We start from the raw sequence: 12,716 nt of genomic DNA, 5'->3' as shown, positions 1-12,716 counted from the left end.
AGAGCCATCGGTTCGCTTTTCTGGCCACGTTCCTGGTTCGTCAGTGACGTTCCTGCACCCGTTCTCCCTGTCGGTCAAATAAACAATATCGATGGAACCTTTTCCTTCCATTACATGTTTCAAAGGTACACCCTCCTCCCGGGTCGATGCCCGATGTAAGGGTGCAAGAACCCTTGGAAGTTTCACACTTCCCAAAGTGTCGATCTTACGTTCGTTGGTTTCGATACAACTTTCTTATGAAAATATCAGACACATATTTTTTTACCTGATCGTATTAAAAAGTGGACACGGAAACCTGAATTGGGGGTGAGAAACGTGTTTGACGTGGGAATTATTTAAGAAACCGGTAATTCGACTTCGAAACACCGCCATTTTATGGATAATAAAGACTTTTAATTTATTTTGATTCGGACCATAACACATTGAGATTAATAAACATCTTCATTATTTTCCGGTTAGTAACTCATCTAATTTTGATTATTTTTACTTGAAAAAAATCACACATTTATTTCAAACCCCAACGAATATGTATGCAAAATTCCAATCCAAAAGGATCAATAGTCTTCCTTTAAAAAATTCCTGAAAACTCCCTTTAACCAATTCGTGCCATACCACGTAATTATGTCCCCGACTGTTAAGTAACCATCGCGTAGCAGACAATTTTTCCGGACACTGCATGCATCCGCACGTCAGCGAATGCAAGCGGGTGATTCCAAGGCGACAATATTCTCGGAAACTTGGCGCACCGGCTAACTCATTATTCCATTCGGCATTCGAGGAGCGGTAACTCCGATGGAACGATGTCTTTACACTCCGGCTAGCTCGAAATCACGGGCGTGCATTCGGAAGTTCCCGGATAGTCCGAGACGGATTTACACGGACACGCGACGCGTACACGCGCGCGCGTCGTGCCGGTGTCGATCGTACTCAGGTGAATCGAACTTTAATCAGTTATACGGTCGAATGGCTTACGACTAATCCGACGGCGAGCTCGTTATCGTGAATCGACGTCAGGTCCGCGACGTCTGACGGAGAAATACGACGGCGGAGAAACGTACGGAAACTCCGCAAGCGTTTTCCGTTCGTTCTCACGTGCACACGGGTATAGATCCCCCTCCCCCGCGTGAGAGAGAGAGAGAGAGAGAAAGTGAGCTCGATTTAACCCGATAACAAGTGACGAAGTTAAAACACGATAGAAAGTAGTTTACCGTTCCGGAGGTGCCGGGTAATCCCCCGGATCTCGTCGGGTACACAATCCGCGGGATATCGATGCTCGCGTCGGAGGAACATCCTGAGCGGAAACCAAAGCGGACGTTTCACGAGGGTATCACATAGCGACATCCGTCGATTCCGAAGTAATATTTAGTAATCTTTTTAGCGAGGATCGAAAGAGTCATACAACTTTTTAGTAGATATACGTTAATACCTTTAAGACCTGAATTGACTCTTATGAAAACTTATTTAATAAACGTTTTAAATAAATCCTCTTCATAGAACTTTTATTACACAGATCCTTAAATATCTGTTCACGAGAATACATTTTTAAGAAGTTTCCGCGTGAGGGTAACATTTCTTTCCTAAACGAAACATATAGATTCGAACAAAATTTTTTAGGAAAAAAGATGACTGTAGAAGGACCTAAGAAATCTTCTATTAAATAACAATATGAAAGGAATTATTAGATCACGTCACCGAGAGAGACTCGTCGGATTACGATTCAAATCGCTGCAGCTCTTGAAAAATCTTCAGATACGAATCGTACATTTTCAAAAATCAGGATCCATCGTAACGGTTATCACTGCTCAATAGAATTAAATACACTGAAGTATCGCGCATAGGCATTATTGTGTAGGAATAAATCGTAGCGGGAGGGTTTAATGGACACCATCACGCGATATTCCCATCCAGAGCGAGCGCCTCGCAGGACGCCGAGCTAGAAGGGTGTCCGTTGCTAGCCGGTTAGACGCGAAAGTAACGAGAAAGGACAACGTCGTCCTGCGTCGCGTCGAATCGCCGCAGAAAAAGTCCGAAGCGCGTGGAAATTCAGTTATTCAGCGCCGGCGAAGCTAGCTGTAGACGAGAGGGCTCGAAAGTCGATGGTCTTCTTTTGTCGCAGCAGCGCCGCGGCCCTGTTCCTCCCTTCCGTCTGCCGCTCGTCGCCCTCTCAGCCCTTCACCTCGTCTCTCTTTCACACCGACGACGACGAGAGACTCGATGCAAAGCACTGCTTTCATGGTGCGGTAATCTCATTTTCGCAACGAACTTACTGGCCCTCCCACTCCGCTCTCGTCCGCATCCTCCACTGTCATTTCCCTCTTCGGCAACCCCTCCCTTGGCAAGGGTCGCTGTTAAGCGCGCAGTTTCATTTACACGACCTCGGCGAGCAGACGTCGCGTCGCGCGCAAACCCCCTCCCTAGAGGATCTTCGTCTGCGTCGCCAAACGAATCGATTACGCGCCGATTTTAATGAATCCCTCCGAGGGCAGCCGCTCGTAACAATATTATGATAGATCGGGGATTCGAGACGCTTTCCGCCCCTCCTCCCCGAAACCGCTATCTCTTTCTCTCTGCCTCGTCTCTTTTTCTCTTTTGTTCGGTTACTCTTTCTTTCTCTTGCTGCCCTGCGGTTACCATCGAGAGAGCATTACCGACTCGAGCACCGTCTGCTTTTTATAATCTTCATGGTAGAAAATCACCGGCTACGAGTCGCGGGAACTTGTTTCCGGGGTCGAATTACGGGATCGAATCAATGTAAATTCGCGTAATCGCGTGGACACGCGGCCCGCGGTTTGTTTATGGACGATTACAAGCGTCGATTCCGTGCTCCGGAGATAATCGATTCCGTGGAACGCCGCGTTGATGCCGTCCCTGACCGATGGCTCTGCCTGAAGATGATTCGCCCGTGGAGGCTCGATACGCGGGGCTCGATAGGATCTGGGATCTGCGTGTTCGCCATTTTTAAATGGGATGTTGGAAAAATTCTCAGCTAGCAGGGAGAATAGCACCGCAATGGTGGGGATATTCATTTTTCTTAGATCGAATATTTACTGTATAGCGTATATCGATATCGTCAGAGTTGAACATCACGATGTAAAAATGGTGAACATCTTAATTTCAAGTCCCGAATAAAGGGGTTATTTTTAGCGATTGCTCGACAATCATCGACATATTCGCAGTCCTGAACCAAACAATTAGGCATCGACGGTGGTCGGGAATCGGCTTCCAGTTCCAGAAGCCGCGGAATGGAATTTTTCTGTTGTCTGTTTCGCATAGTTCGGGCGCTATGGTAATTCGCCGTCGGTGGCGAGGTGGGGGGTCAGCGGCTCTTCAACATTAGCATAGCCGACAAGCTTGCGGGCTCTGGATGGAAAGGCTCTCTCGCGGCGAAGATCGGCGAGGGTTGGTCCCGCGGGACTCGGGGGAGCGTCAAATAGGTTCAGAATGGCCTGTCTAACGTCTGCGGCCGAGGGGGTGGGGGCTGTGGAGGGATAGTGGCAGCAGGAGGCGAATGGAAATAACACGGTGGAACGCAGCCGGAAAGGGGTCTCGTAGTTACCGGTTAACGAGTCGACTGATTGTCTATAAAACTTGCTAACAAACTCTCGTCCCGGCTCAACCCCCCTCCCCGTTGCTCCCACACCCTCTGCTTGTTTCCCCGTTCCCTCAGCTCACTCTCGCTTTCGCAGCTCTAACTGCCATTCCCCGTGCGACCCTTACAGCTAGCCGGAGGAACAAACCGGAGAAAGAGACGGAGGCGGAGTAAGGTCTTCCCCGACGACCTCGACAACTCGCTGCAAATTGGAAAATATAAAATGCAAAGTCGCCCCCTCGATTGCCTCCGAGGATGCCCTTTCGAGAGCTCGCCGTTTGTTCCCCCGAACCGTTATCCGGCGCTAACTCGGACGATTCCGCGATCCTGATGCCTCTCGCCCGTCGCTTTTTCACGTCATTGCCAAATACACTGAGATCCTGGCAAGGTCTCGACAGGGTCACCGCTTCTTCGACGCCGCTCTTCGTTCCATTTCCTCGCGTCTATCTGCCTCGAATACGCCGGACGGCTGCGAGTGGCAGGGCAAACATCCGCGCGAGCAAACACCGGGAAACATTTACGCCGCGCGGAATCCTCCGGGTCGACGAAAATGAAAAATTCTCGCCACCTTGCCTTCTAATAGGAAGACGCTAGTCAGCTCACTATTCACAATCAGTTTAAACAGCATTAATTTCGTTAAAAAATGTAGACCAACTATAAACTTGGACACATTTTCAAGCTCGAGTCCTCTATTTTTCAATCCCTCGTTCATTTTTAATTACCATTTTTACCGTCTGGTCTGGTTGGCGCGGTAGGACAGTCCAACCGAAATGTCAGTCAATCCATTGAACGTCGCAGCGGCGATTCAGCTTCGTCAAGCGATCTCAGTCTCTCCAGCAAACTTTCCCCGAATTTCCCCGACGACACCAGAAGCTTCTCGCTGTCTGCCGCTAATGGATTCGCCGTCGAACCCGCGCGGCCGATGCCTGGCAATTAATCGTGATTAAGCGATAATACGGCGCGGTGACGTCGCAGAATCTTTTTCGCCGCTGTCATCGTTCATTGTTCCGTCCCGGGTGGGAGCGGCTCCGCGTCCATAATGATTTTTTTCTGTCCTATCGTCCGTCGGCCAAGATGAATCACACGAGCCAGCCGTACGGAAAAAGAGGCGCAAGCCAGCAGATCTTAGGAACAATATTCGGTGCAAATGGATACAAACGAGGTGATTGGCCCTGGCCAATCCATCACCGCGCGGGGTCGGCTCCTCGTTCCGCTCAACTTTTTCCCCCCTGCGCACTCCACTCTCGGTTTATTCGCTGTTGGCTCATCCTTTCTTCTCGGTTCTTCATCTTCCTCTTCTTCTTCGTCTTCTTCTTCTTCTTTGGGCGTTGCGGTTCTTTTTCTGTCTCGCCTCCGTCAGGGGGAAGGGTCGCTCGACGCCCGAAATAAAACACATCCATCACCATCCGTATGCAGTGTCTGTCGATAAACAAGCCCTGAATAACGTGATGAAGCCGCCCTTTGTTTTCGCCGTTTCCATGGATTCCTGGTACGTTGGCGCGAGAGCGAACGCCATGCCAGCACCGATCGCCGGGTCACGAAACAATAGAAACCGCCACGGAATAGAAACGCGTTTATCGTTTTTTGATACGCGCTCGTTGTTAATGCACCACACGGAACTGTTTCGTTCCTCTCCTCGATTTTCGCCGATGAAATTCCATCGATGCGCGAGACCCACCCTCTTCTTTCTTTTCTTTCTTTCTTTCTTTCTTTCTCCTCGTGCTTTCATCCCTTCAATCTTTGGTCGGGAAATTTATGAAAGGCGGGGTCGCACGACCCTTTCAACGATTATATAAAAATGCGATTGTTCTTGACGTGGACTGCGTTCTTTCATTTCATGGCTAGGAAGAATTTCAGATGAATATACTCAGAGACCAAAACGTTGACACCGCTCTTCCCTTTATTATATTTAATCCTTCAGGTACATCAGCACGCCATACTGATTCTGCAAAATATTCTGCATTATTTTCTATTGCAGTTGACCTTAAGTGACTTGAAAGACCTTCTCACATCTCCTCCACCTATAAAAAATTAGCAACATCAGATTATAAGTCCGTCGATACCAAGGAAATTCGGGCTGATTCATTTTCATCTAAATACTGCTACATTTTAAGCCAAATAAAACCACAATCATTTTTGCCCCAACCTTTTATAGAATCTTCCAAATTACCGGATCGTCATAAGTGTCAAAGGTGTCCGCATTTCAAACGATCATATCCTGGTTTGATTGTTCGATTTCAACGTTCCCTGTCGTAGATTAGTGATTCCACAGATGGCAGTCCTAATCGCAGCTCCATAAATGTCCCCTATAACGTTCTCGGTTACAGCGTTCGTCCGAAACTTCTCCGGCACGTTCCCCTCGATCCGTCCTTCTCCGCGCTTCCCGTCGGTGATCTATTCCTTAATGCATGAAAATGAGATGCGACGCCCGCAACGGGTACTCCCGTTGAAATAGCACCGAGTGAACAGAGTGCACCGAGTGCACCGAGTGCAGTGCTGCACACACGGGTCGTCGACAACGGCAGCGTAGACGACGCGACGTGGCTTGTCAGCGAGCGAGAGAAACAGAAACAGAGAAAACGAGAAAGAGGGGGACAAAGGGATAGAAAGAGAGAGGAGAGAGGAGAGAGAGAGAGAGGAAGGGAAAACAGGGGAAATTTCGAGAGGAGAAAGACACACCGCCGTCCCGTGGTTTCCGTTCCGTCGTCGACGAGGAGGAGGCGGCTCTGGATGTTGGCTCGCCTTTAAGCGGAGAATGTATCACGCTCGCCGGGGCCAAGGTAAATTCGCGGACCACGCTGCGACGTGACCGTTCTCGTTCCCGTTCCCGTCGTCGTTTACCCGCACAATGCAAGGGCGGTCGTCGACGTCCTCGTCGTTCACCGACGCCGACGTAAACTCTCGCCGCACGCCGCGCTGGAACGAGAGCCAAGCTCCCGCTCGAACACGCCGGACGCTGCGCCGAATGAAAACGTTCGCCCCGACGACTCGTAATTTCCGACGACCACCGGATGATGCGAGACGACGACATTTACCACCCCTTCTCTCTCTCTCTCTCTCTCTCTCTCAAAGCTCCGTCCTTCTTCCCCTTTATTTCTTATCACCGCTTGATCCACAGGCTTTTCGCGCTGCGATGGAACGCCGAGTCATTGTGCTCTGGTGCGAGATTGGCGATGAGAGTTTTTTCGGTTTGGGGCTGTTTGCGATATAGCTGATTGAGTGGTTGGAATGTGTACCATGGAATGATGTTGGCGACGATGCTCTTTTCATTTCCTGCTACAACTAGAATCTACGATTTTCGACATGTGTCAAACATAGCGAGATTCTACAAAATTAATTTCAAGGTCACGAAGTCAAAAATTTGTTTATTGCATCGTATTCTATTCATCACAAGTATGAAAAATGCAAAAAGAACCACACCGGTCACACCGTTCTCCTAAAAAATTATGGTAAAGTTTTCTCATTATCAAACTAGTTTTATTTATATTATATTTACAAAAAGATGTTGTCAGTATAAATATTCACTCATGAACCGCGCGTTTCGACCGCGGCCATATAGAAACCTTGTTCCAACAGGAGCAGTCGCGCTAATCGATGAACGTTGCTGATATCGTCGCGATCTCGTTGCAGATCGTCACAGTGATAGGAAGAGACAGTTGACGGAGCGTTGCAACGAGAACGAAAGCCGGAGTCCGATGGAAACGCGAGGGAGTAACGACTTTACCGGTTAATGGCCGGTTTTACACAGCGTGCGTGTCACTGGCGTTCGCTATGTTCGCTATGTCCGCGTCGAACGGTTTCCCCTTGGTCCTGGTGGAGTCTTCGGCGAGTTACACTGGCTACAAACCGTCGGGCCAGCGTGAAACGACGGGACGGAATAAAATTAACGAGGATAGATTTACGAGCTCCGTTCGTCGTCGCCGTTTTTCACCCCCATGGGAAACCCATCGAAAAAGACGGGGCTGAAAGGAGGCCGGACGAGTGTTGTCGCGAGACGCGGGGAACTCTAAATTCCGCGGACCACGGCGAGACAACGGTTAATAAATGGATGAAACAAGCCTGGCGCCTTAACGACGAAGATATAATAGAATTATAATTATCCGCGTCTCGTTACGCGCCCGCCTCGACATCCCCTCTGCGTAAAAGTTTCCTTTAAATGTTACCGCGGGCGTGCTGAAAATGCTCTTCTTCTTTTTCATTTTGTTCAGTTTTTTTTTCGGGTTCCACCGCTGCGACTAAAGCAACAGTTACGATTAACTCCGCGGGCAAAAGTTGGCGCGCGTGGGTCTCCCTTTGGGAGACACATTTCATGATAACGACGCCGAGAAAAATTCAAATTTAATTCGCCCCGCGGTACGAAAATTACGCGGGTCGGGGACGCTGTGTGCCGGGGTAGAAATTAATTCCGCGTGAATTCCGGTCGCAATGGGCGCGCGCGAATCAGCCGTGCCCGGCCAGCCAGGCAGGGATTATTTTTTCGTTGTCTCTCGCTCTTTTTGTGGCCCGATACCGCCCCCGGAAACCATAGGTCGCGGGAGCGTTCGATTTTCCGGGGAAGTCGACGCACTTGCCGCATCCGGAACCCGGCAGCTCGTTCGCGAGTTGATTTTCGATTAAAATTCGTGGAACAGCGGTCTCCGATTTCGACAATCTGGGTCGCGCCGGCCGGGAGCGGCATTGTTTGTTGCTGCTGCGGAATCGCGGAATCGAGATCGCAACGCGATACCGGAGGCAGGCGCGATTTACGAGTGGCGAACAAGGGACGACCGAAACACGCTCGCCAAGCCGCCGCGCCGCATTGAAATATTCTGATGCGTGCGAACAGATAACGTGACAAATTGACGGCCCTCCGGGGTTAAAAAGGAACACGCCACGCGTAAATCGATCCCTCAGAAAAAGGATCGAGGCGGAGATGAAACGGAGTTTCTGCGATTGCGAAACGGGGACAAAGAAAGCGACCGAGCTGGACCATTCAGTAGCCTCAGCCAGATCAAGCGAGATCGAATTTAAATCGGTGGTCTTCGATATTAGTTAAATATGTACGAGTAATGACGGGGACGAAGAAACTGTTGCGACTGGAGGTGTTCGAGAACAATCAGAGTTGTCCATGTTGATCCAGACAATTATATAGCACGCAAGAACAATTGTAGTGTTCCTCAACTACTCTTAATAAGTTAATAGAGCTATCTATGGAAATCATTTTGTAGCGGATACTCTGAAGTAAAACAGTGACAACCTGTCGGACCACAATTGGTTAAAGATTATTCCAACAACGAAGATTTAATTTCTTCAAAAAATCGAACACCAGTAGTCCCATCATCTTTGATTCCTCTTCGTCACTCACCCTTCCGCTTCCACCCTTTGTGTTCCGCAAGCGTCGTGTTTCGTCCGTTGGGTCGATCGAACAATTATAAAGGGCCGCAGAAGTTCCCGGTTCAAACACTGTTTTCGCAATTACGTAAACGTGGAGGGGGATGGCAGGAGGTTGTCGCGAGATGACGAGAGAGTACAACCTTTATTTCAAATCGGCTCGAGAGAAGGATATAACAATCGGCGGCAGAGAGGAAGGGGGGTAAGGTGCGCGCAGGTGGCAAGGACGGTAGGTTGGCGCTCGGACAGAGGAAAGAGGAAAGTTTTGTCTTCGGTGGAAGTTCCTTTTGTCGAAGGAATCAAGAGAGCTCGTTACCGATCTGCAGCGCGGAACGATGGAAGTCACTTCGCCGAGAATCGGTCGTCTTACGGCACAGTTCGCGACAATGGAGGCGTCTGTAGCCGGGGACAAGTTTCTTCCACGCGAGTCCTCGAAGAACCAAGGTTCTGTTCCGCTCTCTGTCTACCTTGATCCTGCAATCCGCCTGTCTCCCCTTGATTCCGTGTACGGTAACTTCGTTATGGTGGCCACGATGCTCGTCGAGGCAACCGGGCTCCATCGAGCGTGGCTCTGTTGCGCTTCGTCTAGCGCGAATCCAGCAATTATTCGATCTTATTTATCCAGGAGTCGCAGGCGAGATTATTACAAAACTTTCCTCGTTCCTGTGTAGCTCGAAACATAGTTCGACGAGACCCGCGCTCCGGAAAGCGAACGCGACTTCGTTCTCCAAGATGCGATATACAGATTTTTAATAAAATCGGCCTTCTGCGGTATTGTTGCAAACGGTTTAGTGAGAAAAGTCAAGTATATACAACTTCTCATAGAAAAAACGTTGAAAAGATTTGTTTTTATTTTCTCGAGATTGCGAAAATGAGCAACTTTTGAGAAGGAGCTCTCAGACAGCCTGAATTCGCGAATCGTTCAGCGGTTTATAAGACGAGCGCAACACGCCCGGTCAAAAATCGCGAATTACACACAGGCTTGGATTTCGCGCAGTTTCGCGCTAAGTAGTTTCCCGGATCGCGTGCACGTGCGAGGATTTCTCTTGGATCGAGAAGATCACGGCCGTCCGATAATTCCTGTCCACACTGTGTCGGTGGTAAGTGCGTTCCCGCCTTTGAACTTCATGCATATGCACGACCGCCTTGTTCGGCGGGGGCCCGCGTTATCGAGCCATAAAAATGGTAATACCGGAATGGAAAACCTCGGGAATCCTGGTCGCTCTCGGTGTCGATAGCGTCCTGGTTGGCTCGCGATTACCACGGTGTCCTTTATCGCCCGCATAAATCCGGATTCCCCGTCTGAAGGGAGAGAGAACCGAAGAGAACTGAACGAATGAACGAACAGCGTCGCGACGCTGCTCGCTGGACCGACTAGACAAAGTCAATCGACTAAAACTGCACGACTCTACGGGATCAAGAAAGGGTTATTTCGAATCCTCCAGTTTCCCTCAAGTTTCCGATTCGGATCGGGTCGTTACCGCTCATCGACGCTGTCCATTACGAGCCGCGCCCCACGTAATGGCGGAAAGTCTACCGACGCTGATTCCCCGGCTCGTCTGCAGCCTGTTCGGCAACTTGCCTCGGCATAAAGGAGCACGTAGAACCATCACGTACGAATTATACCCGGGGACGATCGCGCGACAGCGATAATTCCTGCCGTCTGAGAAGTTTAATCGAAACGTACACCCCCGCACGGCGGCTCTGTCTTTACGGCGTATGCAGCGCTGGATCTTGCGAACTGTAAGCACGAGCGTCTGCACGCACTGCTTTAACTGCAATTTCAACCCCCTTCGCCTTCTCTCTCTCTCTCTTCGTTTCTCCCTTCTGTCTCAGCCCTGCAAGTTTTCATCCCTTATCCTCCCTGCTCGCGTTCTATCTATTATAAGAGGTTAATATTATAATAGACGTAATGTATTTACTATTAATAATTGTATACATCGGCTCGTAGTCAAAATCTTTGTTTATTATCCGCTCACGAATCTCTGAAAACATTGTTACATTTTGTTCACGATGCTGTTCCTTGAAGTTTCATTCCATCGCCGTATAAATTAGCAGTGAAAATACCAGCAAAATGAACAATTGAAGGGACGATTCGTTGAAAAGTGGATCGATCTTCCAGCCAACAGACTCTGTACCGCCGCGGAATCGCTGATAGCCGCGTTTCACCGTCGTCGTCGCGACGCACAGCGTCCCGTGCTTGCTTGCCAGTTTTCCGACGACTCTTTCTCTCTGTCTCCGAGTTTTTCTTCTTTTCTTCGGCAAACTTTCCCGGCAGTCGACGAGAACACGCTAAAACCCCGATTTCGCGAGGAAAGCTTCGCCTCGACTCGTCGGAGCTGCGGAGAGGCGTGAATTCCTATCGTACAAATGGTCCCATCGTCTCGATCTTGTATCCGCTAGCGATTTGAAATGCGGAACAGCGGCGGAGAAGTCTCGGGACGCAGCGGGGCTACGTCGTTTTCGGAGCGAGTTAAACGGAATGAAAGATTGACCCCTGGACGAGCGACGTCGCTTCTCAAAACGCTTTTCATCTTCGCCACCTCCTCCCGTCTCTTTCAAGCTCACAGAATTTCCTACCGATGGTTTGGGACTCTTAAGCCACTACTTTGTACACTTCGTTTCTTTTTATTCGCCGTTGCTGTACACGGAATACATTAATAATCTGATTTGTCCCCACTCGTGGCTATTTTTATATTCCTATGATTGCGAGATCTAAAGTGAATGTAATGTTTCTATTTTTGAATTGAGGTAGGCGTTGATATACATTAATACACGTCAAGGTCAACATGGTTCTCTTAAGCGAAATGCCACATTTTAATAGTAATCTCATCCCATTTCAACTTCAACGAGATCAAGCGCAAATGTGAAATCGTTCACTGGCCCGATAGATCGAAAAACCACGATCCCGCAGTCTGCCAGAACGAATGCTGGTCGCAGCTCGTCCCAAGCCAACCAACCAGAAACATTTTCGCCAAGTATTCAGGTAATCAAAGTATTAATCAAAGGGGCGGTCAGAGGAAGCGTAAAAAGCTTGCGGCCGACGTTCGTTTGACGCGTCCTTCGGTTCGCTTTAAACAGTTTACGCTGGGAGGTCTTGGCGCATGGGATAGCAAGGTTCTGGTAGGAGAATCGTTGAACGTTGACCATCTCGCTGGTACGGTTTCCGAACTGGGGTAAAATCGCGTTCAAAGAGGGAAAATCAAATTTCAGTCTCCCCGCTACCGAGAGCAGTCTTGACATGATCGTTAAGAGGTTTACCGTGTTTCCAGCGGCGCGATCTCGAAGGGCTGAACGTTTTACGCGGCCGACCGGTGTACACTTGTTACCGTGTCGTAGCCGGGGATTGGCTTTTCGACGGGGGCCGCAGGAAATTGATTTTTCGTCCCGGCCTTGTTCCCCAGACGCAGTGGAACAGCTCTGTCCGTCATGCTCTATCGCAGAAATGAATTCCCTCGCAGCAACGTAGCGACGCGACTCGAGATTTAGCGCGATAGTCGAGCCTACGGGAACCATGAAAGATATTAAGCTTTTTTCTTTTACGACATCGCCCTGCCTCGCCTCTTTTACGACGCAGCCGCCGCCGCCGCCGACAACGTCGACGCTGTGTTCTCTGCTGTACTCTTGCTCTCCTGCCTTTGCTTCTGCTGCTGGCTGTTGCCGCTGCTTGTCTTTACCGTAAATCCCTCAATCCCACGGGAGTCAATGGACTTTCTCGCGGGTTACGAGGTGCGGAGACCTTCGTTCCGCAGCTTCC

At 49.6% G+C, this 12,716-nt stretch overlaps 1 protein-coding gene and 1 long non-coding RNA gene across 3 annotated transcripts in view; both read left to right on the top strand.

Annotated features, from left to right (window-relative positions):
• Positions 1 to 12,716, top strand: part of Pxb (putative Hedgehog signaling attenuator pxb) — a 360,190-nt gene that overhangs the window by 145,075 nt on the left and 202,399 nt on the right. The window lies entirely within an intron of this gene.
• Positions 1 to 12,716, top strand: part of LOC143210248 (uncharacterized) — a 95,870-nt gene that overhangs the window by 30,538 nt on the left and 52,616 nt on the right. Inside the window, exon 1 of the long non-coding RNA XR_013009214.1 lies at positions 1 to 12,716. This exon is cut by the window's left edge and continues 30,538 nt beyond it; it is cut by the window's right edge and continues 12,684 nt beyond it. This is a non-coding gene — a long non-coding RNA (uncharacterized LOC143210248).

Source organism: Lasioglossum baleicum, chromosome 7, assembly GCF_051020765.1.
Source record: "Lasioglossum baleicum chromosome 7, iyLasBale1, whole genome shotgun sequence".
NCBI classification, from domain to species: Eukaryota; Metazoa; Arthropoda; class Insecta; order Hymenoptera; family Halictidae; genus Lasioglossum; species Lasioglossum baleicum.
This window is presented reverse-complemented; position numbering and strand designations above follow the sequence as displayed.